At 31.4% G+C, this 25,393-nt stretch overlaps 1 long non-coding RNA gene across 1 annotated transcript; it reads right to left on the minus strand.

Moving 5' to 3' along the window:
- Window positions 1-13,814: 13,814 nt before the first annotated feature.
- LOC126907577 (uncharacterized) lies at window positions 13,815-14,527 on the minus strand. The gene is made up of 3 exons (XR_007704568.1): window positions 14,379-14,527; window positions 14,076-14,310; window positions 13,815-13,989 (listed from the first exon to the last, which is right to left on the minus strand). It is a non-coding gene; the product is annotated as an uncharacterized LOC126907577 (long non-coding RNA).
- Window positions 14,528-25,393: the final 10,866 nt, after the last annotated feature.

Raw genomic sequence — 25,393 nt, forward strand, 5'->3', positions numbered from 1 at the left:
TTGCGACTGGTTTTGGATCATGTTTTTTGGTACAAGCCAAAAATGCATTTACATATTATAATTTTGCTGGATCGCGTAATACTTCGGTTACAGTAAATTCAAACTATCAAAGGCAATCTTTCTCAATGGATATAAATATGTACTGTGGACTAATATGATATTTACATATAATGTGGTTGGAATTTTGATTCATCCGTGTCAGAGGCCAGTTTTTAAATATTATTATAATTTTTTTGGGGAATCGGTCAAAGTATTCCCATTAAGAATTTACGGTATATGTATTTATTCCTCATTGATATTATCGCATCTGATACAATTTGTTATGTCAGTTGTTCTAAAGCGACCGGAATGCCGTTAATGACTACCACATTCGCTTATATTAGTATTAACATAGTCAAAAAGAACATAATTATCTGAAATATTATAAGTTATGTATAAACAAAAAATTATACTATATCGTACGAGTTACGTTACATCATTTTTTTTTTTTTAACAAACTCTCTAACACTTTTATTTATTTATTTTTCTTTGGTAAAAATCTAAGTTTTCGAAATTTTGTAAATACCTTATTAATTTGATTTAATTTAAATTAATTAATTAAAAATTAATGATACGACTCTATTTTTGCTGAATCTATCAATCATTTTTTACGAAGCTCAATTGAGACTTTTCGTGTTCATATTTAGTAATACATTAAAACGGTGTCGATGGGTTTAATGAAGGAAAAACATTACAATAACGGATAATTATTTAATCATCAATATAAACGTTTCTTCGGATATTCTAAACCAATTGGTTCGAACGCATCTCGTTTCATGAGAGCGATCGTTAATTAATATCACTGATGTTTCCCGGTCGATGATGTCATCCTGTAAATTATGTAACGAGCGCGCAGGATGTTCATTAATAGGCGAATAGTAGTGAAAAAATGTCAAATAATAAAGGAGAAAAATTGACAGCAACACTAATAATAATAAATGCACAGACAATAATAATAGCCAATCGGCCAGGAAACTGATTATTGTCGTGCGTTATCGTATGTGGGTAGTTTTTAACATACGGGAATTAGTGATAATGGCCACTTGTAAGTCATTGAGTAAACTAGAAGCGTTACGCTATTAAGTATATACGTATAATATCTATCGCGTTACAAGTTAATAATTAATAAAAAATTGTCGGAGAGTAACGAGGAAACGTTTATTGCATCAAGTTTACCGACGAGCGCGCTACGGTAAAAAAAACAATAAAAGACAGGCGGGCGGCGATTTCGAAAAGTTCATCATTTGTAATTCATTTGAAAAGTAAAGCAAAAAATTATAATGTTAGAAGTTCATTCTTCAAACAAACATCTGTTGGCAAAACGAAATACAATTATACAGCGAGGGGAGTTTGAAAAAAAAAAAAGAAAATAAAATAAAAATAATATTATTATTTATTACCAACAAAATCTTAACCCTTCCCGTCTACCATAGAACTCTAGTTTTTTTCTTTTTTTTTGTTCTCTTAATATTTTTAATCAAAGTGCAAACTTGAAATATCGTCGTATTATTGTCTTTCTCCTGCCGCGAGTTTGATTCAGTTATGACTTTGTTGTTATTATTAATTTTTAATCTCTTTTCTCCCGTCGTGGCCTTTAACTTTTTTATACCACATTTGCGTACTCGAAATGTGAGGGAGAGGAAAAAAATCCTACTATTTACTCGACTTTACGGTTTTAATAACTTCCAACCCTTTCACGAAATGCTTATGTATTTATAATTTTTTCTTTTTGAATAATCCTAACAGATCTGACCAATCTTTTAGTTGAGTGCATTTGAAGTTTTTCAAACACTAATGACTTACAGCAAGTCGTTATTGTCAGATGACGGGCGCGAACAAAATAGTATTAACATTATAAAAGGTTTTTAAACGAGCGGTGCCCTTTTGTGAATTATTATGAAATTAATCTCAAAGATGTTCTATCGTAAACCTATGTAATTTTTATTAAGTTAACTTCGAAAGTCATAATCGATTAGATGATTTCGCTATTCAAAACGTAATTGTTCTAGACCATTTTGAAGCAACGTGCGCAAAACACAGAATTTACGGCACTTTTCACTAACTTAATAGGGCACATCTAGTGTATGACGTCGTAAGTTACTTTAATATATCGAACAGAAACTTCCACGAACGATTTTAATAAATTTAAGGAATTTATAATTTACGTTCATAGTTTATTATTATCATAGGCGTGCAACCGTTAGGTAATTGTGCTAGTATTTTCATGAAGGCATTAGGAGGTTCAATTGATTTCGCCGCACAACATTTGCCATCAGGCGAACATTAACTGAAGTATAGCCGTTTTGCTATAATACGGCCGGATAATTTATAGGTCTTAACCCGAAACCAAACTAAAGTTTATTAGCAACGACGAATTAACGTCATTCGAAAAAAATTACCAGCAATATCCCGAGGATCGCCGACGGCTTTTGTTTAGCTAGCAAATATTCGCGTTTTATATTAATATTATTATTATTTTTTGCTTTTATTAAGTCCCTTCATTCCTAAGGCGTTAATTGGAGCGCGAAACTCGTCTTGTTGTTTTTCCATTAATTTACCAGCCGATAATAATAAAAGGATCGCAGTGGGAGGGCAGTGGTAGTGTCGGTGCTGCGGTGTTTCTATACTGATGGCGGTTTTGTAGTTAGACAAGAAGAAAGGCAAGGGACAAGGAGAAAATCTTCTTTATTATGCGATCCGTCAAAATCGCGGCTTTAGTCGGCCGGTCAAACTGTTCGTTTAAATTAAAACAATATCCTTTGTTTTAACGTCATACGGTGAAGCGACTCCTGATCCAATCTATCTTAATAATCCCTTTTGGTCTTGGATCCCACACAGAACGTTTTTCTAAGCGCTTATTCGATATTATGAAATTATATGGACCGATGCAGGTTAGACCACCGTTAATACCATATAGTGTTCATCAAAGCCCAGCTGTGGTTTTAATTTTCCGGTAAAAACAATGAACTGTAAATTGTTAGCGCGTATCAATTTCAAATGAAATTAGTAGTAGCACCGGTACAGGTAAATTTATACTCATTATTTACATTCTCGGACATTCAAATATCAAGAAATGACGTTGATTGATGTAGTTGCAGTTTAGTTAATTAATTAATATAGAATTTCTCCCTCAGATTGAAAAACCAGAACCCTTTTTCCTAAGGGTTATAGCCTTTTCAACCCTTTTTCACAGCTTTTCGATAAGTTTGTTCAGTTTTTTTTTTTACTAATATAACTTTTGACGTTCTACCGACCGGAAAAGGAGAACTTTTGAAAAGAAGTCCTCGTGCGCTGTATCCGAGCCGTCTGTCCATCAGACTGATTAAAATCCAATGTAAGTAGCCAATAATTCGGGTGTCATTATGAAGATAAGAACATTAGCCGTCAGTCAGATCAAAGGCGTCATTTACATTAAGGAATAAATTAATACGCAAAACTTAGTTTTTCTTTAAACTGTTTTTTTATATAATTTCATGGCTTTAATCATGTTATCTGCAACTAATTCAATCACAAGTATTTCTAGTCTTCTTTGAAGCCTAAAAAAAAAAAAAAAAGTCAAAATAGATCACTTCACGTATTGAAATAAAACGGCTTTGATCTACATACGTACACAGCGTTACAGATTTCATATATTATTTTCTTACCATTAAATAAATATGATGCATGTGTATTAATTACTAGTGGCGTATTCGTGTCGGTACACATAATTAACTTAATATAAAAGGATGCATAATGAAGCTTCAAACGTAGAAATTTAAAAATACTGGGTCAATGCCCTCACCCAGTAAAAGATAGATCAAAAATTAGCTGTTCAACATTATTAATGTCCAATAAAATAAAACATTTTGCTAAACTGGTAATGCGCTTATGAAAAAGAAAACGTGTTGTATAAAGTACTAAATGTAATCGTTAATTGATCAACAATTGTGAATATTCACTTTCGCAAAACATCCGAACTTGCCATTTACAGCTCATTTAGCGGGTAAAATTTGTTTCCGTTTTGCTAACACAAAAACACTATTTGTTCGAATTAGTGATACGACACATTACGTTGAAACACGATTTCACTAATAGAATGCGACATGTGTAACAATACATTTGCATTCAATTGTACTGTCAATTGCCGATACACCATCTCTGACAATGTATTGCACTATAAACAACAATGAATTAATAGATACTGACTTTTAGTAGGTAATACTAATTGATGTCGTTATTTCATAAAATATCAATTAAGATTAATCCTTCACATGTGCAGCAGTGTTGCTTAAACGAAAAATCCTTGGGTACTCATTATTAACTAATAAGACTTTATATTAATAAACGTAGGGTTATTTAGTTTGATTGATAATTGTTTTCCGTTGACAGTGCAATACAGATTCGAAGCTGACGTAGTCGTTTTCGGTGAAGATTCTCTCATGTTTATAAATGCTTCAGCATTGGAACCTCGTGCAACACTTTGCTATTATCTTATGTCGAAATGCATAAACTAATATTACTAGTGTTAGCAAAGGTGCATGTGATTAAAATTTATTTTATGTAGTTCGCAATTATTCGACTCCCACGCAAAACAAACATGCAGTAGATACGTTAATTTAATTTACAGTTAAATCGCTTATTGTAACCTATTAGGAGTAATTTGAAGAAAAAAATAAAGGAAATGGTTTATTTTATCGCAAGGGTCGATCGAAAACTGTTTTAATAGAAACAACTGACCGCGCGTACGTTCTATAAGAATCCATTATTAATAAAACAAAAAGTGTATAATTACCATCGCGTTGCTTAAGCGCATTTACACTGCTCTTGTTTATTAATTTCCGGTCAATTGTCGAGTTTTGCGCATCGTTATATTAACGCGGTGTTAACCATTCACTATCTGTGATTCACGGTCGAAAACCGAGTCAAGTGAGGTCTGTCCAATTACCAGAACACGCCAATAGACTTGTACATGTTACACGTTTTCACAGTTCTAACGCGGTTCCTATTACACGAGGGTCTATACAAGTCCTGATAACACTGTGGTGTTATGACGAAAAGGATGTGCAAAGCATACAGAAATTATACTCGAGCTTATCGAATTCCATGGCACCTCCTCTCCGAAATTCACTCTAGACTTTTGACCTACTGGCCTAGTGCATCGGTAATAGACACACATAGAGAACACGGTGGGGTAAAATAAGGGTTGGTCCCGCTGTGATGCGCAACAAGTGGCGTGTTGTGGTCCGAGAAAGAGGACCGTTGTAATAATATTACATCCATAATGTATACCTACTGCGGCTATTACGGTCGGTCCTTTACTATCAGTCAATATTTATATACATGGGCCTTTTGACAAACTCGGCGAGGGTGTTTCCAAAAAGCAAGTTACATTTATATCCGAGTTTGTGTAAATTATTATGATGTAATGGTGCGGCCGGAAAAGAGGAGGTCGAAAAAACTGAGAGTGAAAAACCGACCTTTTTATCCCTTTACTGTTTGTGTATAAAAAAAACGATGACACTGATTTTTCGACCGAAGGGTGAAATATAGAATAGGAATTACGATTCAACACTGTAAGTGCGAGGCTTATGTAGTGTACTTATACGCCGATTTCCCTTAGTTGTTTCTATCATAATTTTTAATCGTCAACAACCCCATCGAAATTGTTTTCTCTTTTTCATACGAGTATTCAATTCAATGTGAAATTGAACGATGCTCTTATTTGGATTTTTATAAACGTATGGACAAACACTTTTAATTCATGTTCAGAATAGTCAAATAAACAAATGGACTATATTTGTTTTGTTTTGTTTTGTTTTTTTTTAATACGATTAAACAACAAGGAAACTATTTTAGAGGCAATCTTCTACATCATTCCGCGATACGTATCAATTAGTTGTGTACATCGTGAATCAAATGTTGTATTAAAATTTCAGGTATTTATCAAATTTAAACCAGTTAAATATAACATTTATTATCATTGTAATTCCTATAATATCATAGAATAACACTAAATTCAAGTTTATGTTTTCCTAATAATTTATCCGGTACTATTAAAATACTACAGAAACACCATTCGATATGGCAGTATCATGTTAATTGAATTAAATCTGAACCAGTTCTTACACCATTCCGGTTATTAAACAATTTTGATCCTCGACAATTATTAAAATTCATTAAACACGTTTTTTTTTTTTGAAAAATTTAACACTTTTTTTATCTCATTATATCGACTGTGTTAAAATTCAACCAATTTTTAAATAGCAATTTTAATAGGTATACCGTTAATTTTTAAATAATAATTATTCAGCAATGCATATGTTATTATTTATATAAGTGACATCATAAAAGTGTTATTATTCAACTTATGTTTTTTTTTATAATGATTTTCATAGTATTCAGAATATGTACGCACGCAAATTATTGTGAAGACACAGGTGCATAGACAAGATCATTGTCGAAAAAAAATACCTAGCAACTTACCTTACAGTGTGTAGGTGCCGTCTAAATTTATGTGTCCTTGTCTTTAGGGCTAATTTTTCTGTTATCACCTGGATTAAGAACGAATACTGACAAAAGAACCGAAAGCGCAGCATTAACATTTTTTTTACACGTGACATCATATTATGAGAGGAGCTAACAGTCTACAATTATTTTATATGAGACATGATCTTATATCCCATGTCAGACATCAGTCATAGTACAAAATTGACGGTTTAAACGACGGGGCAGGTGACAGAAGCGTTTATTCAATAATTGGAGGTTCGCGTGCGATAATTACACAAGACATTCAGTAATCCGAATGCCGACAATATACGACAAAGAATGCCAATTATATATACATAAATCATTGCCATCGAGAACATCATTGGAATTCCAATAGTTTAGGCAAGAAATCTCACCTAAAATAATCAAATACGGCTGCGCTAAAACATTGTGAAACTTATTTGACAACGTACTCTTTAATTATTATTGACGGGAAATTAGTAGAGCTTAGAGAGGCGAAAAATTCTCATTGTAACAAATAAGGAATGCGTTTGATATTATATGTAGACATTTTATTATTTAATTAAAGCATACAGAACGTCAAAAATGTTTCCATTTCAAATACTAAACCGAATTAGTTGGATTGCTATTGTATCAGAAATTTTCGTGAAAATGAATTGAAATGTAAATAAAACAACCAAGTTTTTTTTTTTTTGACAATTATGATTTAAAAAAAAATTAATAATACGTTTCATAAATGAACGAGCTCGGTAATTACCTTGTGGTTTTTTGTGTGTGCCATACAAACTTTTATATAATCCTATGCGAGATTTTCACTATATTAGGGAAAGAATGAGAATGTAATGATTGTAACCTGCCTATACAAACGCAATAACAACTATGTACGTACATTAATATATTAAACCTGCATATAGAAATGTAAGCACGCGAAACTCCTCAGCGCTGGGTGGAAGTTTACCTATTGCGTTGTATTTAGTTGGTAATAATTTTAATTTTGATTAAGCTATCAAAAATTAAAATAAAACGTATACTCTCGGGGCCACTCCCACGTCGTAAATACTGACTTCATCGAATTTTATGGGCTACCGCGACGTGCACTATCGCCAAGCGATCAACAGAGAAATCGCATTATAAAAAATGATTAATTACTCGAATTTACATAAACATATTAAAAGGTCACGAGGGGTAGTAAGTAGTTTCTGTTATTTTTTTTAGTTTTTCATCTAGTCGCAATAATTATAACCGCGGCTATAAATATAAAAGTTTCTGGGGAGTAGAAAGGAAAACGACAAGCAAATTATAGTCCAGAAATAATTTTCTGATAATATGCATTTTGCGATTAGAATATGTTAACAAAAAAAAAAAAATGTCATGTGATACAACTGTTCATAATTTAACCGTCGGTTTTCTGCCCTTACAATAAAAAACACCTTGTTACTTAATAAGCTAGTACTAACTTACTACTGTAACTTATACCGTGTCACAACTACATCACGTTACCCAAAGCGAAAACGTTATAATGTATTTTAAACAGCTCGGCAGAGGTATAGAATTCACTGTACAATGGACTACTGAATTTACCAATATTTGACTAAAAGAGTGCAAGTTACTTAAAGTAAACATCACTCGAAACTAATTATTCAACAGTAAATTTTGCCGTTATTGTATAGCCTTCGGGTTGAGTTCAAAAAGTGAAAAAAAGATAAAGGTGAGATCATTGGGGCTTTAACTCACTAATCCAATTTTAATTGAACAACTTCCTGTTATTGTTATTTGCGTTAAACATCAGTTTATGGACCGTAAAATATAGAAATCAGTACAATTTGATGGAATTAAATATAATATGTTTAAGTGTGTGCACTAGATTATTAGTATAATAATTTATAAACGCAATAGATTCGGACGTCCAATAAAAAACAAAAACAACTTTATTACACTATATTACCATGTAACTCTAATGTATTAGCGCTTTCACTGAATGTTGGAATTGTTTTGGTTTTCGTCATGTCAGATTATTCAATAGGGTATTTGTTCGAGCATGCTCGAATCATACGAATTGATAAATTGTTAATTGTTAAACTTAATTAAGGTACTCGTTGAAGTGTAGTTTGTAATCATATCACCCACTGCATTCTTTAAACATATTCTACGTTTACCACCTAACGCATTCAACACACAGGAAGCCATATATACATCGAATGAGTTTTTTTCGCGCACCGCTGAATTATGTTTCCTTTTCGGATATCTTCGCGTTTAATTCATTATCTATTGGTGGTTCATGATTAACGTTTCACCGGAACAATACAGTAATACGTTATTGTACATGTACTGCGAAAATCATATTATTACACACATACTCGAATACAATGCGTTCGATGATATCGTGTTAAGAAATGTACATATCTATAAACACGAAATAGGAGGAAAACAAAAAAGAGAAATCGTTATAGACACTTGGGATGTGCACGCGTGAACAATTAAAACGGTATTGCTGCAGACCCAAACACATTGCTTCTATCCGATGAGATTAGTATCGTGCGAATTAGGAAACTAGTCGACGACGTGTGTGTTCTTCCGATTTCATGGGTATAGCTTTAATACGGAGGCGGTTGTTATTTTTTATTATTTTATTTTGTTTTTCGATCTACCAAATAATCATTTGGGCCACAGGCAAATACAGTTGCCACGATAGAAACCAATTATTTCCATATAAGCGCACCACAGTTATTTCCGCAATTTTAATCATTTCTTTTTCTCCACCCCTTTGAACTGACACGGTCACGTTCTTCACTACAGTCATCCAATTTTACAACTACACCGGTCGAAATATTTTATGTAAAAAAAATTCAACACTATGACACCTACAAATACATATATATATATTTAGATTAACGAAGAAAATGTAAAATTAATAAAGTAAATGTTTCAAATTACGATTTTAGCTATTCGTAGTTTTGTTTTCCTGAATATTATTGGGGTTATTTTGAACAATGATTGTTTTATTTCAGCGCTATTCTTTCAAATGTGATAAAAAAATCATCTTAACAAGGAACATTCTAATTTAAAATAAAATACACTATGTTTTGGTAAAACATTACTTTTTACGAGTCACCTCCCTGAGTTACATTTATAACAATTTAGTATTTACAAATAGGTACTACAGTCTAATCACATTTTGAAAACGCGTCTTGTATCTCGATTAGTTGTAATTATAAATAAACGATCCATCGCTTGAATAGCATTAGCTTAACAAAAAGGCCTTAGTTTGCACGGGCTAAAAGATAATTTTGTTTGTTAATTCTCCTCCGTTATTTCACAATATATTTTTTATGCATTTTAAGTTATTCAGTAGCATGTACCGAATGCTTACTCCAATTTACTTAAAAAAAACTTCCGCCCTTTATAACCGTTACCTGAAATTGAGGTATACATTCAATTTGTTATTAAATTATAGTTTGGAAGTGTCGGTTTAACTGGATTTAAATGAAAATTTGTTTTCGTGTGAAATAAATATGTATTGTTATAATTTACTCGCCTAATGTTTATTGTTAAAGTTTCTGGGGTTTCTAACACACTCCAGTCGTCTACTTAAAACGATGCACTGAAATTACAATGTCCATTTAAAAAATATTTCAAATATGATGTAATTTATGTGGTTAGATGACAACAGCACACTATGATTGCTGACGTATTCATAGTCTTGACAGCCATTGTCGTTTGTTGCAAAACGTATTTATTTCAAACACATCACAGCTTTATATTTTTGCTGCGTTTCACACCGTTATATGGACGTTCTTCTAAAGTTTCATTTAACGACCCATTTTAACGTTGAAACGCGCAGAATATTAAACTTCAGATCTATTCCGTGTAAATTTAACTGTATATTCTATTAAGTCTAGAAACTGTGTCGTGTATCTGGAGACTCACGATATATTAGTTTTTGTTTGAGCCTTCAATACCACGGTGATAAAGCAGGCGTCTAATTAAAAAAAAAAAAGGAAAAAAATTAATAAACACCACATCCTTAATGCATCTCTATATACATCGTCTCTCGTTGAACTTCCTATTTCCCTCGCCTACACTTTTCTGCGTTTTTTCCCCTTTCCGTTTTTCGTGCACTTGTGTTCCGACCCACCCCTCCACGGCGGACAATACCTCTGGGATGAGGCACACCCGTAAAAGACAAAATTACACTCTTAATATTTATGACAAGCTGAATCCCTTATCGACCCTAAAAACACACCAACCCTTTCTCTCTTTACACTATAAAAACCCGATCGCATTGCAACAAGACGAGATGGTGGCGGTTGCTATATAAGCGGAGAACGAGCCACGGCCGCCGCTACCACCACTGTTTACGACTTCCGATGCTCTAAATAAGCTCTCCGCCACTTTTAAGCTTTTATCTTTGCTGTGGCAATATTATACTCTCCGGGGTTATTGTAAAAACCAGCGGCGACTTACACTCCCCTGTACCGCTGCACCGTATAGCTTATTTGCAACCCCTTCCATCAGCGTACATTGTATATTAAATACATCCCTAACACTTTCTTGGTTCGTTTTATACACGAAGAGGAAACATCTGCTTCAGGCCATGCGATGCGGCTCACTATAAAAATCGAAACTTGCGCTAGCAAATGGCGTAACAAATCAACTGCGTGTCATCACGGTGTGTGCTTGAGTAAATTATATGAGGAGTGGCAATCGCTTAAAAGTGGACTGAAACGTAAAAAGTAATAATATCTCACCGGTTTAATAGGAACTTTTTTAAATCATTGACTTTTTAGTGCCATTAAAACTACGGTTTGTCAGAGAGACGTTTAAAAGTTCTAAGTATAAATGCTCTCGGTAGTTTTATGAATTATACTACACCGTATCCATTAATAAATAACAAATCACGAGTATTTAATTAATTCAACGAACTCAGTGGTATGAGTTCGGATTTAATATCAATTAGATTGTGAAAACTTTACGAACACGAGGCGTATTTATATGGTTAAAGACATTTTCCTTACTCTAAAATTGTTTATCAATTCACTATCCAAGAAGCGTACATCTTTTACCACATATATTTTTTTATAATATTTCCATAACATTTAAAAGTCAGTTTTTTAAATATTAAACGTGAATGAAAAGGAGTAGGTATCTCTTGTCAAAGGTCGTCAAGTGGGTTATTAAAATTCAACGGTTTGAAAAAGATCTTTGAACTCAAGTGGCTTCGTTTAATTTGTCTCGAGTCTCTTCTTGCAATGTTGGCCATCTATCACCAATGCACCGGTTTCTAGGGTCATTAAAAAAAACATAATAGAAAAAACCAAAAGGGGGAACGCCGCATACGAGTGTGTTCAACTTGGTATTAGAGGAGAAAAAAGGTAACATACCATTGGTAACAAAAGTAAAAAGGAAATGATCATTGGAATTTTATTTTTTGTATAGTGTAAAAACTCATGCAAGGAAACGGCGTTGTTTCAGAGGAAAATATAATGTGCACTCGTTCGCAAATCACATGTTAAAACAAATACCGCACTGTTAACGACCTGCAGCAATAAAAAAAAACAACCACAGAAAGTTCGAGGGTGGACATTTATTTAATTTCAGTATAGTATTTTTTCGTCCCTTACTCATTTCTCTTATATACATACATTTAGAATTGATGTTGCGGTTTTTAACGATCGCCGCACTAAATCTTCTGTGTCAAAAAATATCCGTGGACGTTGTTTTTCACCCTCGACGAGTAACAAAGATTCACCACCGATACCGTCGGAATTTAAATAATTAAAAAACTGGCGTAACCTCAAAAACAAAAAAAAAAAAAAAACAAAAACCATTATCTTCTGAACCCTTTTTTCCGGAATACCCTTTATCTTACGTGTATATATACGCAAATTCAGTTCGCCCAGTTTGATTTATTTTTATCACCCGACTATCGTTACTACTTTTTTTGTTTTACCTTACTCCTCTTTTCTTTTTTTAGTGCCGCTTTCATTATATTGGCAAGTATATGCCGGAGCAGCTATGGTGTCATAGTATTGTATCACTATAAATGTGACTTCTCCGCTTAAAACAAACTACACATTCTGCAACGCAAAAGCTAAGCCCTTTTCCCATTAACTCTTCGATCTTTTCGCATTGAAATAAAGAAGGGGTGTGGTGTAGATGTTTATAATTATTTTTAATCAGACCCTTTTGTTCGGCGAACTCATAAATACTAATGACGAACAGCCACAGTGTATACAAAGTACATTAGTCTTCACACACGTCTACGCCTTCTGTGATAACCGGTGTAAAATATATTTTACATTTCATATAGATTTTCTTTTCTACTTCTATTTTAGAAGAAAAGTAAAATAGAATTCTCTCGATTTTTAATTAATCTACTTGTCTTACTTTAGTAAACTGTTTTCAAATCTGTACCAGTGCGACGCTTCTGTTTTTTCCGGAATTCCGTTTTGAACTTAAACTTTTTATTGTTTTAAAGTAAGAAAAAAAACAATTGTACGGGCCAGGTGTTGAAAGAATTTACAGTTTACAATTTTCATTTAATAAAAGAGAAATGATTTGGTAAAATTTTTTAGCTGTTAATTAGCTTACAAAGTTACAATTCGCCGTTAAGTGTTTTAAATTACAATATTCAAAATTTTAATATAACAATGGTAATTGTAAAATTTAATTCAAATAAAGTCTGTTCTTAGCTTTATTAGTTTAAATTCAAACTAATTTAACGGTGTTTTAATTTGTATACTCGCAATTTTTTAGTTAAATACTTATTACAATACAATAAAATTTATACATATTTCTAAAACCATAATTGTGTTTCTTTAATACGAGAAAATTATGATTCACTGAGATTTCGTCTGTATAGTAACCTCCAAATAACTGTTTTATTCAAATTATGCAGTAAGGCAAAAAAATTTATTTTAAATTGGTAACGTTATATTTCAGATATAATTAAAAAGTTATTTTGGGGTACAACCGTCATTGTTAATTATTCAAGTAATTAAGAAATTGGCTGCTAATCATCGAAGTAAAACGTCAGTCTCGAATAACTTTACTGCCCTGAAGTGCGTTATTTTTTGACTTACTATATTTGTTTGCCATTAATTTTGTTCAAAGGATTTAAAGTGTATAAATAATTAATCAATTAAAATGTTTATCAGCCCGCTAGTTATAAATGTAAATATTTTTATCGCGAAAATAATAAGAACAATTTTTCAAAATAATTATTTCAATGTACATCACAATACTATGTATATTCGGCTAAAAATAAACGCTTCGTATTGCGTTCGCAGTGAGCTAAAAATTAAATATTTAACATTAAAATTTCATTTATATTCAGCAAACCGTGTCTGTGGCACAAAACAAAGTTTCATTGCTGCAGAGAGTGCTGTCAAACTCATTAGGCGTTTGGCCTGCGATCAAACACTTGCCGTTACTATCTGTCAGCAGCCGATTCCATTTTATTAACTGAAACATTACCAATTTGTTTTTGCGAACAAACCCAAAACTTTTTTAATACTGACACGGTATTCCGTGCAAATATTTATTGGTACCTGGCTACACATCATTGTATCATATTGGATTTTCGCCGAAATTCATAAACACCGGTACAATTGCCTTCGCTGGCAGTGAGATATTGAAAAAACAACCAACCCTTTGACAACTCTTGCATTATTTACATTACTGACGATATTTCATGTACATATCATTTTGAAACATTATGAAATCTCGTGCAATGAACTCTACACGTGCCGCATTATATTAAATAAGTTGGCTTGAAAATATTATCTATAGACATTTTAAAGATATGTACCACATTTTACATATAAATGGAAATGATTAATCGTTAGCTTTACTTTTCAAAATCTCCAGGCAGTGACAATCGCGCGCTGCTTGTGTACTTCAACCACTACATTGTTTATTGTTAATAGCTATCCGCGTACGTATATCTTCTAGTGTTGTTTTACTTTTATGCGACCAATGTCTTTTTTTTCTTGGAATAATTTGAAATACTTAAGTACTAAAAAGTAAATATACGTGAAATTAAACAAAGGTTTTTTTTTCAGTGACTCATTTTTGTTGAAGGTCTTCTTACGATCGCTTTTTACTATAATGGCTCACTCTAAACTTAAACATTGTCAAAAAACAATTGTTTTAATACTATAATGAATTTCGTCAAATAATTAGTATATGTCACTCGACATTCATTTGCAGTCTGGTACACAAACAGCTAATGCTGGTTGTTAAACACAACTTACTACTCTTCTCATTTTTATTATCTATGTTATGTGTATAGAATTATATACTGTAGACCTATTGGATGGTTCAATAATATATACATATGGAAATAGTAATATATCTAAGCTGTTACTGTTTTATTGATGTGTCGTTTTACAAGCATTCCATAAAATCTTTCAAAATACATAGAAAAAGAATTACTAATCTAGTTTCGTGTCATATAATCTACTTAAAAAAAATTTAAAGACGCTAAGCTAAAAATAGGCCAAATGTATCATATTTATTCAAAATTTTTCATTAGTAATATTTACCTTTTTTTAACTTAGTATATTTGATGTCTAAATATCGCAATTTGCTATGCTTAGTGACTTAAAATTTCCAATTGTAAAAGAAAATTGAAAATTGTGTGAGTTTTAAGTGTAATGTACTTTAAATATATTTGGAGAATATGGTAGGGATATAACATAATAACAATAAAATATAAGTTAAAATTGAAGATATATACTTACAATTATATATTTTAAATAAGTGTTATACTATTGAAAATAATATATTATAATATAGTTTAATATGAAATATTATAAGGGCCATTTAGACGAATTGTAAAAGAAGCATAGAAAATTGCGGTAGTGAGACGAAAAATTTAACAAATTAAAAAATAAGTAAATCTAAACAAAAGACAAAATTTAAACATATGTGATATCACATGATTTTTTAGTCAGGCTTTTATCTCATTAACTTTTTTTTTTCGCTTGGTGTATTTTTACTCGTTTTAAAATATTTTTGGAACATATTAAATTATATTGCAATAAATTACAAAAATATATATTTTTATTTGTTCTACGAACATACAAAAAATACGTTTTTTTAGAAATAAAATCGCAAATTTTAAAAGAGTTTTGAATTTATAACTTTACAATATTTACAATATCTTTTACATTTAATTATAAATGTAAAATATTTTTATAAATATAATAATTAAAGAATTATGTATTAAATTAATTTGTTTGAAAAATATTTTATTGTTAAAATTTCACCAGATATATTCCTTCTTTCTAAATTAAAATTTATAAGGCAATTTAGCATTTAGATTGTTTAAAAACAAAAAAAATATAACTGTGAAAAAAATTTTACGATTACATGAGAAAATCTTTGAGTAGCACTAATATCGTAAGTATTGCAAGTATAAAAAAAGTTATTACACATATATTTGTTATTACTCTGATACTGTTCTGGCTTTATATCAGTTACACATCTTTTTTTTGTCGGCCCACGAATCACCACCGTTGTTAATTGATACCAGTACAAATTTTAATGGTTCGTTTACAGGTTGATGGTCTTGAGAGCGTCCGATATCATCGCATGACAAGTACATATGACAACTGAACAATAATAATCATTATTATTTCCATTATGACTATAGAAAGACAAGGTGCGTATTTGCATTAGAGCGTGTAAGACGATTCCGTGTGATGTGAGAGAGAAAAAGACGGAAAAATAATAATAATTATAATATACGCGGTGTAGTAAACACAATCGTATCAAGATGGATAGCGAAAAAGGAACCAATTTTCGCCCAAGTTTTTCCGAGTGAAACGAAATGAAAACTAGTCCTCTTACAAGGACAATTATCCAGATTAATATCTCTGTGCACCAACGAATGTATAATAATGCTCGTCGCGTCATTATTACCCGTTTTCTTGACATTTTTACACGAAATTAAAATAATTGCCTACTTTACTCGACTATACTTTTTTTAATCGCTTGTTTATCGTCATTATACTTCATCCGTCCACGTCCTGTTGTATCGCGCGCAATTTATAATTTTAATTGCAATCCATATACCGTACATTTCTAACCATAGAAACCTTATACACCATAGGGTTTATTATATCAGCTATGCACGTACAAGACCAGATATTCTTGTGTCCCGGATCACGTCATCAGTGAAATGAATTGTGTACGTCCAAAGCTGAAACACTTATCTCTTAGAGACCACTTGATTATAGAAAATAAATTTCAACTAAAACGTATAAATAATTATTTATCTTCTGTATCTGCTTACATGCGAGATGATTAACTGATAAAAAGTTTACACCGTTAAAGTATTTTTTATACAGCTAGTAGAGTAATAATAAGTACACTATTTCGGCATTTATATAAGTATATAAATAATTCTAAACAGACAGCCGCATGCGTCTCGTACTCTAGATAGTAGGTATGATTTATTTTCTAAGAAATCTATTGCTTAACTATAACAATTAAGATTTATTATGATCAGACTCTTGATAGTAAACCGAATTAAAAAAAAAGTCACTATGGATATTGTTCCTTAACTTCCAGGAAATGAGTATTTCAAGCACACGAATTTTGATTTAGCTGTCGCATAATTAACAGAAGGACTCGTTATGAGTGGTCGTTTAGTGTTTTGTTAATTAACCACTCGAGGTGACCACTCCCCGAATTCATAAAATTTTGCATAAAAAAAAAGGTTGCGTGAAAATTAAAACAAATATTGAAACACCTACTAACTCGATAAAATTAATATTAATTTTAAATTAACTGTTTACTATTGTTATTAATACGAAACAAAATTTTAATTCTATTAAAAAATAGTATGCGTGTGAATGTGAAAAAATTTTTTTTTTCCAATTTTCAGAATTCTTGGAAATGAAATTCCAGTTGATTCGTTGCCAACCTAACGTAATAATAATTTGCGGACCAAATCATAAATTCAAATGAACCATTGTCAAAATTTCCAACTACTGAAATGTTCACATCCACAAAAATACGTTCTATATTTTTTACATTGTCTGTGTCCAGCAACCAGTCGATTTCAACGTTTGGTTTCGGCAGAATAGGTTGGGCTAGGTTTTTATAGTCCATTCCGTTTACCCATAAAATAGTTATGCCTTTACTGTTCGATATTTGAGTACAATAATGTTTTATACTACGACTCGTCTAAAAGCCCTGGCCGATACAGCACTACAAAAACAGGTTTATTACCTCGTAAAATAGCATACTCAGTTTTCCAATTTTTGTTCATAACATTGGTTGCTCTATAAAAAAATATTCGCTAACAGTAAAAAAGCAAGTGGTGTGCCATTGCTAATTTTTTTTTCTTGTGAACATTTTCAGCGCATAATAACAGGTTTCATTATGTTTTGAAAAATTATTATTGTATTTTGAGTTAATAGTAACAACAGGTATGAGAAATAGTTGATTTTTTTATTTGCGAAATGAAATGTTCCTCATGTATAAGAAATTATCATTTATTATTATTAACAACATTTTTACACAGTGTAACGTCAGTCCGTTTTAAACATTAAACAACTTTGTTTTTAATCAATAATTCCTTATTTATGATCAGACAAAAGTTGTTAAATTTACGTGGGCATTTAAAAACGGCACGGTGTTATTAAGAAGAAGAAGAAGAACTGTACACACTGAATTTGAGGGGAACAGAATAAATCGGTTCGCGTTTTAATACTATCCATATTTTCAACCCTTTCATCTCTTAAGAAAAAACCACACTTTTCCCGTCGCTCTTAGCGCCTTCGCCGCTTTTGAAAATATTGGCTTTGCATACCCTCCAGTTTACGCTTATCTTTTCCTCTCTATCTGCTGCTCGGCATAGAACACACACACACACACACAGAGTTGTTGAGCACCGCTTCCAGATGGTTTTATTTTCATAAATTATCGGTTTACTCTGAACAAATTTAATTAATGCGCTTAAAAACGGCTTCGAGAAATTCCAAAACTGTTTTAAGGAGTTTTCCCCTTTCTACTCAGCCTTGGGATAATTTTCGATTCCTGTTCAGTGTAACGCTTCTCTCGGCCATTCCGCTACCCCACAAACCGCCTTAAACAAACCCGACAGTAATCATTGTATGTATATACAGTAGATGGACTTCTGTTCCTTCTGCGTCTTTAATTGTTGTACATAAAATATAGTTTTTTTTTTTACTGCTCTTAATAATCACTGTTTGTATTACATTTATTGACATTATCGAGGGCACTTCTTTAACACTTTATGATTAAAAAAAATACGTACCACAGCAACAAGTTAAAACAATATAACCAACTTCTGATGCACATATTTTAAACGAGTTAAAATTTTGCCTTAGTTTCAATAATCGTTAAACTTTGTATAGCCATCTTAAAATTATTAATAAAGGGAATAAACCATCAAATGATTAAAAGCCGTTAAAACTTTTCAAATGTTACTTTAAGTAATTGAAGATTTTTTCGTTTTACACAATTACACATTACATTATGCTACCAATAAAATAAAAGAAACCCCATAATTTTTACTATACATTGTATTTTTACTTTTATCTATAACATTTTTAACGTTTTAACATTTTTTCTAGCGTTGCCGAATTCTTATATGGAGACATAAAAATTACTAAGCGATATACTTCATTTAATACTCATAAAGTGAAGCAACGCTTATAAAAATGTTTAATGTAAATGGAGTGTTGCAATTAACCACTGAGGTCAAGTCACTGCGATCAAGTCTAGACCGCATTTAATGTTTTAGAGAACGCTGTGTTCATATGTGTCCATAGTAAGGTGTACTAGGGCTACTCGATTCCAATTCACGAACAAGGTTTCTGGGTATATCGGTCTTGTCAGAAATTGTGTAAAATCTACACGAAATGTTAATAATAAAAAGAAACAATGACAATATCATTATTTTTCGCTGAAAAACGGGCCGTTCTTCAAAATTGGATTGCGTTTTTTATGCTTTCTTATTCGCAACATGATGTGGCAGGAAAAGAGCAGAGGGATCAACTGGGTGGGGGCAACTCTGCCTTAGAATGCCTCATGAACATTTTTTCAATTTTCCCTTAATTTTGCATACCTCAATCCCATTGCCAAGGGTGGATGACGTATCCCACTTGAAATTCGGCAATCCTCAGATAAACGGAAAGAAAGTTATTACAATTCTTCGAGTCCCTTTTAACCAATTATCGTATTCTTTTACAGTCGCAAATAGAATTATTATTTTTAGTTATTTATTTGTTGTCTTTTTTTTTTTGGCGTGCACTTCCCTTATGCTGTCGCTGATGACAACTATAACAACAACTTTGGAGGCGATATATATGAATTATTACTTAAGTGGTTTCGAATAACGAGAGACATTAGTTTTTGCATTCCGTGTGTTCTCAATTTTCCTCTTCACCCTCGTCCGAAGTTCAGCCTCGTAACAATTTTCTACGAAATTTTACACTCCAGGCGCCAGTGCCACCGCTGTTTCTGTATTTATACATTTTCTTATTCTATAATAAAAATAAGTGTCAGCCCGGAGCGTTCTTTTAAAAATAGCAAACAAGGAAAGAACATGTATTTTTTATTTATTAACGAAACACTGTGCACTTGACAATCCAGCAAAATATATTTCTCATCAGTCCAGGGTCTAATTTTGAAGATTTTCAACATTTTTTTTTGTTTTGTTTGTACGAACGATTCGTATACCACAAATTAGTAACTCGAAAAAATATCCATTGTCTAGTCGTGTATTCATTTATTAATAACATATAATTTTATTTTTTGGATTTGATCAATAGATTATGTTTAGACTCAAATAGACATATCAAATGTTCAAGATAAACGAAAAAACTTTTTAATTTTCATCAATAGAACTTTGATAAGCTGACATAGCATCAGTAAAGCGTTATTAAAACTAAACATTTGAAGTATGCAACGTTATTACTGGTTTATAGTTTCGTGTGGTGGCGGCGGTATGGCGTTTAGTGCGGTAATGAAGACCGTTATTGCCTGCAAATTTTCGATTGAATGAATGCGGTGAAATACAACAAAAAACAAGCCATGAGACTAATAAGAAAAAATGCGCGTAACGATAATAAAGAAGGAATTTTTTTCTGTTAAATTTAATGGTTTCGGTATATTGGTATTTTTCAATAACACACGCTCACATGGGCTACACTCCACGCTGAATGTAACAGTCGGTTTCTCACGGCTGTCGATCGGTGGAATGTCACCGTTTCGATTCGTTTTGTCTTCTCCGTGCCGTCATAATTATATACAACAACAAATGAATTAGATGTATATATGTATTATAAATGATGGGGGTTTCAATAATAAGCGAACGCAATGCCGTATGTTTCGATTGTTCTATTGACGAGCAATAAAAGTATAAATGTATCGAAACTTAACGAAACGAGTAGAAAAATACAAAAAAAATAAACGGACAATAGGAGATTCCGTTTGTTAGCAGTTGTCATTTTTTTTTTTTTTTTGTTATTGCCACACTAAAAAAAGGAGATGCGCGCTTTAGGTCCGAATTATTCGGACTCTTGATTTTCCGTGTGAACGACAAATTCTGATTATTATTATTATTACCTTGGTCATCGTCCGTCTACAGATCCTTCGGGTCGTGCTTCCCGCAGCGTGTTAGAGTGAGTTTTTGTTTTTCTAACCCGTTCACAGTTTTCCTTTCTGTCATCACCGGGGGGGGGTACGATATTGTACTTATTGTTCATGATCAACAATCGGTATTTACGTATGTCATTATAATAATTCCGATTCGCCTGTGTCACTATGCATTACGATATCCGCGGCTGGAAAGACTGGTTGCACGCACAAACGTTGTTCGTTTGTATAGTGTTACATCAAAGACCAGAATCTGTATACGCAATGAAGAACACAACACCTGCAGTGCAGTAGGTATAATAATATTAATGCGGACACGAACTCCATGCTGGAGATTACTTTATTGTTTTATTTGAAGTTTTTTGTCTTTCACTTGGTTATATATGTATTAGACGAATAACAGATAAATTTGCGAAACTAGTACTCTCTGGATGTTTACTACGGTGTGACGTCAAATTATAATGACTCTCTGTGACAATAACTCACTTAGACTAGTTGAACATTACAACACACAAATAATGGAACGCCCGTTTTTATAGGGTTGTACGTCGTACATAACGGTCCGTTTGTTACTTTAAAATGAATTTATTTGTTTTTTTATTTTAGCGACAAAAATCAAATCAGATCTTGACCTGGGCGTAGGAAATATTCTATGTCCAAGGATGACAAGGCTGTTTTAAACGAATAGTTTTAAAGTATCATAAAATATTCAGACCTGAACCATAAAAAATATATTTTGAAAATAATGTGATCGCATTTTTAACCTTGAAACTATTTATATGTTTAAGTGATATTTACAAATTTACGAATAATTTAAAATTATATTTTTAACGAGTAAATTGTTAAAAATCAATTTTATACTACAATATCATTGCAATAATATATTTAAAAAACAATAGGACCTGGGTTATTGCTTTTTAGGCCATTCAAAAAGGGGTAATTATCATAAATACATATTTGAATTATTACTTCATTGAAACTCCGTGGGCTGAACTTTTGCATAAGTGTCGCCACGGGTTATTATCAGTTTTATTTTCAATAATGATACAAAATTACTGTATTTATATAAAGTAGTAACGGCTATAAGCTATTGGTAAATCATCGGTTTGTAGTGTGCAATTATTGAAATTATACACCTGCTCACTATTCTACGCGTTTATCACAAATCGATCGTCCATTCGTTATTATAGTTTTGTGTTCATTACAGTTTGCCCGGATTCCACTAGATTTTTGTCCTTCAAAACTAAAGCCAACAACGGGAAGATTATGGTTTTTTTATGAAAAAAAAAAAGCGTAACCGGTTCAAACGATACTAAAAACAATCGATGATATTTCAGTAGAGTCGGCGAACACGTCAGTATCAATTACCATTTTAGCACATGTTCAGTACTGTTATGTTTTGTCATTTGAAAAATGATTTGTCTGTGTTTCCAAAATGAGAAAAGACAATTTACATAATATGAATTTGAAATCAATGAACTGACCCATTTTATCCATAAGCTCTTTACATAATGGGTGTTGATCGGATGCCATGTTTTATGAACTGACCATAAATGTTTTTCGTTTAATTAAAAAAAAAAATCTAAATCCGTGAAGATATATCGACCGAATCATCGAGATTAGAGGCTTTATTTGTGTTTAACTATAATTTGAGCGACACGGGCCACGAGTATTAATATTAATTTACATTCATTATTATTACTATAGGTAGTAAGCATAAAATAAATACAGCTGAGGTAAGTGTATCTGAGTGTACCTATGCTTTGTTTCTCTCTAGAAAGCAACGCGTGTGAGGCAATTTTCCATTATGTCGCCGATATATGTAGGTTATAGCGCATGTATATATAAGTGCCTACATGTACCTGCGTATGTATGTGAACGGATGTCAGAGTGATTTGTGCGGAAAGATCGAAATCTAAAGATTACTCTTGGAGTAATTAAACTCAATTACACACCGAATGAAGTGTTCTATTTCTCTTACCTAACACTGTATTCTTTATGGCCTATACATTTCCCGTTCCATCACACATCGCGAGTATGCAAATACAAATCGCTTGCTGCAAACACATTCTTATTTTAAATTTATTACAACGAGCAACAGTGAATTCCAACTCTATTAGCGAGAGGCTTCATAAGATCACAGTCAAACAATCTGTAATTAATTAAAATTTGGATTTCCCAACGTCAGTTGCGTTCAAATCTGAAATCCGCCAATGTATCAATTAAAATGGTAAATGAAAATTCTTAGCTTTAAATTGAAAAAAACACCTTAATATTTAAAAATTTTCAAGAAATTTATTTCCAGTTAAAAATTAATAAAGCAAATATTTTAATTAATATAGCGAGAAAATTTTAATAATTATTTATTTCCAGAACATCGTAATCAGTATCCTTTAAAATATAGTATTTGTATTATTTTGAACTATTTAAATCTAAGCAGATATACTATATATATATATATATATAAATCATTTTTTTTATTTTTAACAGGTACAAGAACCCTTTAGAAAAATACATTTTACAGTGCAAGTATAAAATTAGAACAGGATAAAATATTAAATATGCATATGGCAAATAACAAAAGTTTAAATAAATAGTAACAGTATTAAAATTATAATATACCATTAAAAATGTAAATGAAATGAATAATTGATGAAGAGCTATGAATAAATTTTGTTTAGAAGAATTATGTGACAAAAAAAAAGAAATTAAATTTCTCGGAAATAAGATTAGTTAAAATTAGAGTCCTTGAAAAAAATTATTGATGTTTTTATAAAATGGAACATGAAACAAGGTAGATTTTCTTAAACTACGCTTTGGTCTTGTAAAACTAATCATTGATAGTAGTTTATAGGAATCGATGAAACTTTTTTATTAAACAAATAAAAACATAATCTCTGCAAAATTCCTCCTTAATTCAGAAGAAGTGAATCTCAATCGGAATAATTGTAAGTTATTAGGTATATCTAACTTAATAGCTTACAGAATTTGATTTGAACATACTCAATTAATTGTCTATATGAAAAATAACTCGGTGATGATACAACTGAACCAAATTCAGAATTAGATCTAACTAATGAAAAAAATTAATTTTTAAATACATTGATATTTTTAAAATCTTCTGTGTTCTTATTAATAAAACCTAACATCTAAAAAGTTTTTTTATCATATTATCTATGTATAATGAAAAAGGCATTTTGGAAACAATAGTAATCCCTAGATATCTGACAGAGTAACTATTTTTATGATACAATCGATAATTTTATAATTAATGGGTAATTGCATTATTTGAACAAGTAAAAGTTATAACACCACATTTATTTATATTAAGAGATAAACAATTAAGAAAACTCCAAGTAATAAATCTATCTAAATTTAACTGTAACTTTAAGGTATCAGCTGGATATTTAATCCTAGAAAATAGTTAAGCAAAAGAATGTCCACCGAACTATCAAAAAAAAAAAAAGATAGATCATTAATATAAATAAAAGAAGGCCAAGGGGCAAACCTTGGGATTCATAAAGTTACTAAAAACTCATTTGATACAAATGATGATAACTTCAAAGCTTGAGTACGAAAACTAATATAGGATTTAATTCATTTCATATATTTACCATATTTGTCAAATAAAAATGATTTATTTTAAAGAAGGTTATGATTTATTTTATCAAAAGCCTTTTGATAATCGGTATAAATTAAATCCATTTGAACATGATCATTAAGGGCAACAAGTGTTTTAGACTGATAGAGTAATAAATAAGTAGAAACGGACACCTTTGGTCTAAATCTATGCTTGTTTTTTACTTATATAAATAAATTAAAAGTTAAATAAATTTAACTCAAAAAGTTACAAAAAATTACCAAAAATCATGGACAAGTATTTCGGGAAAAATGTTAACATTATTAACGCTTAACACACACTGACACACCGATCAAAAAAAACTCCTTATGTACACCTAGATATGTTATGAATAAGTATTATTATCATATTTTGCCAGCTTACACAAGTTTAATAATGAATATTTTGGTGAAATTACTGAATTATTTCCTTAACTAATATATTAATTATTAATATACGTTGAAAATTAAAATTTTTGATTTAAATACTCTCAATTCTACTTTACTTTTCCGCATTTTCTTTTACGACATATAAAATAAATTACTAATGTATTATTTTTTCTCGACAATTTTCTTAATAATATTATAAAACTTTTGATATAAATTGTAGAGA

Source organism: Daktulosphaira vitifoliae, unplaced genomic scaffold, assembly GCF_025091365.1.
Source record: "Daktulosphaira vitifoliae isolate Bord-2020 unplaced genomic scaffold, ASM2509136v1 Scaffold_5, whole genome shotgun sequence".
NCBI classification, from domain to species: domain Eukaryota; kingdom Metazoa; phylum Arthropoda; class Insecta; order Hemiptera; family Phylloxeridae; genus Daktulosphaira; species Daktulosphaira vitifoliae.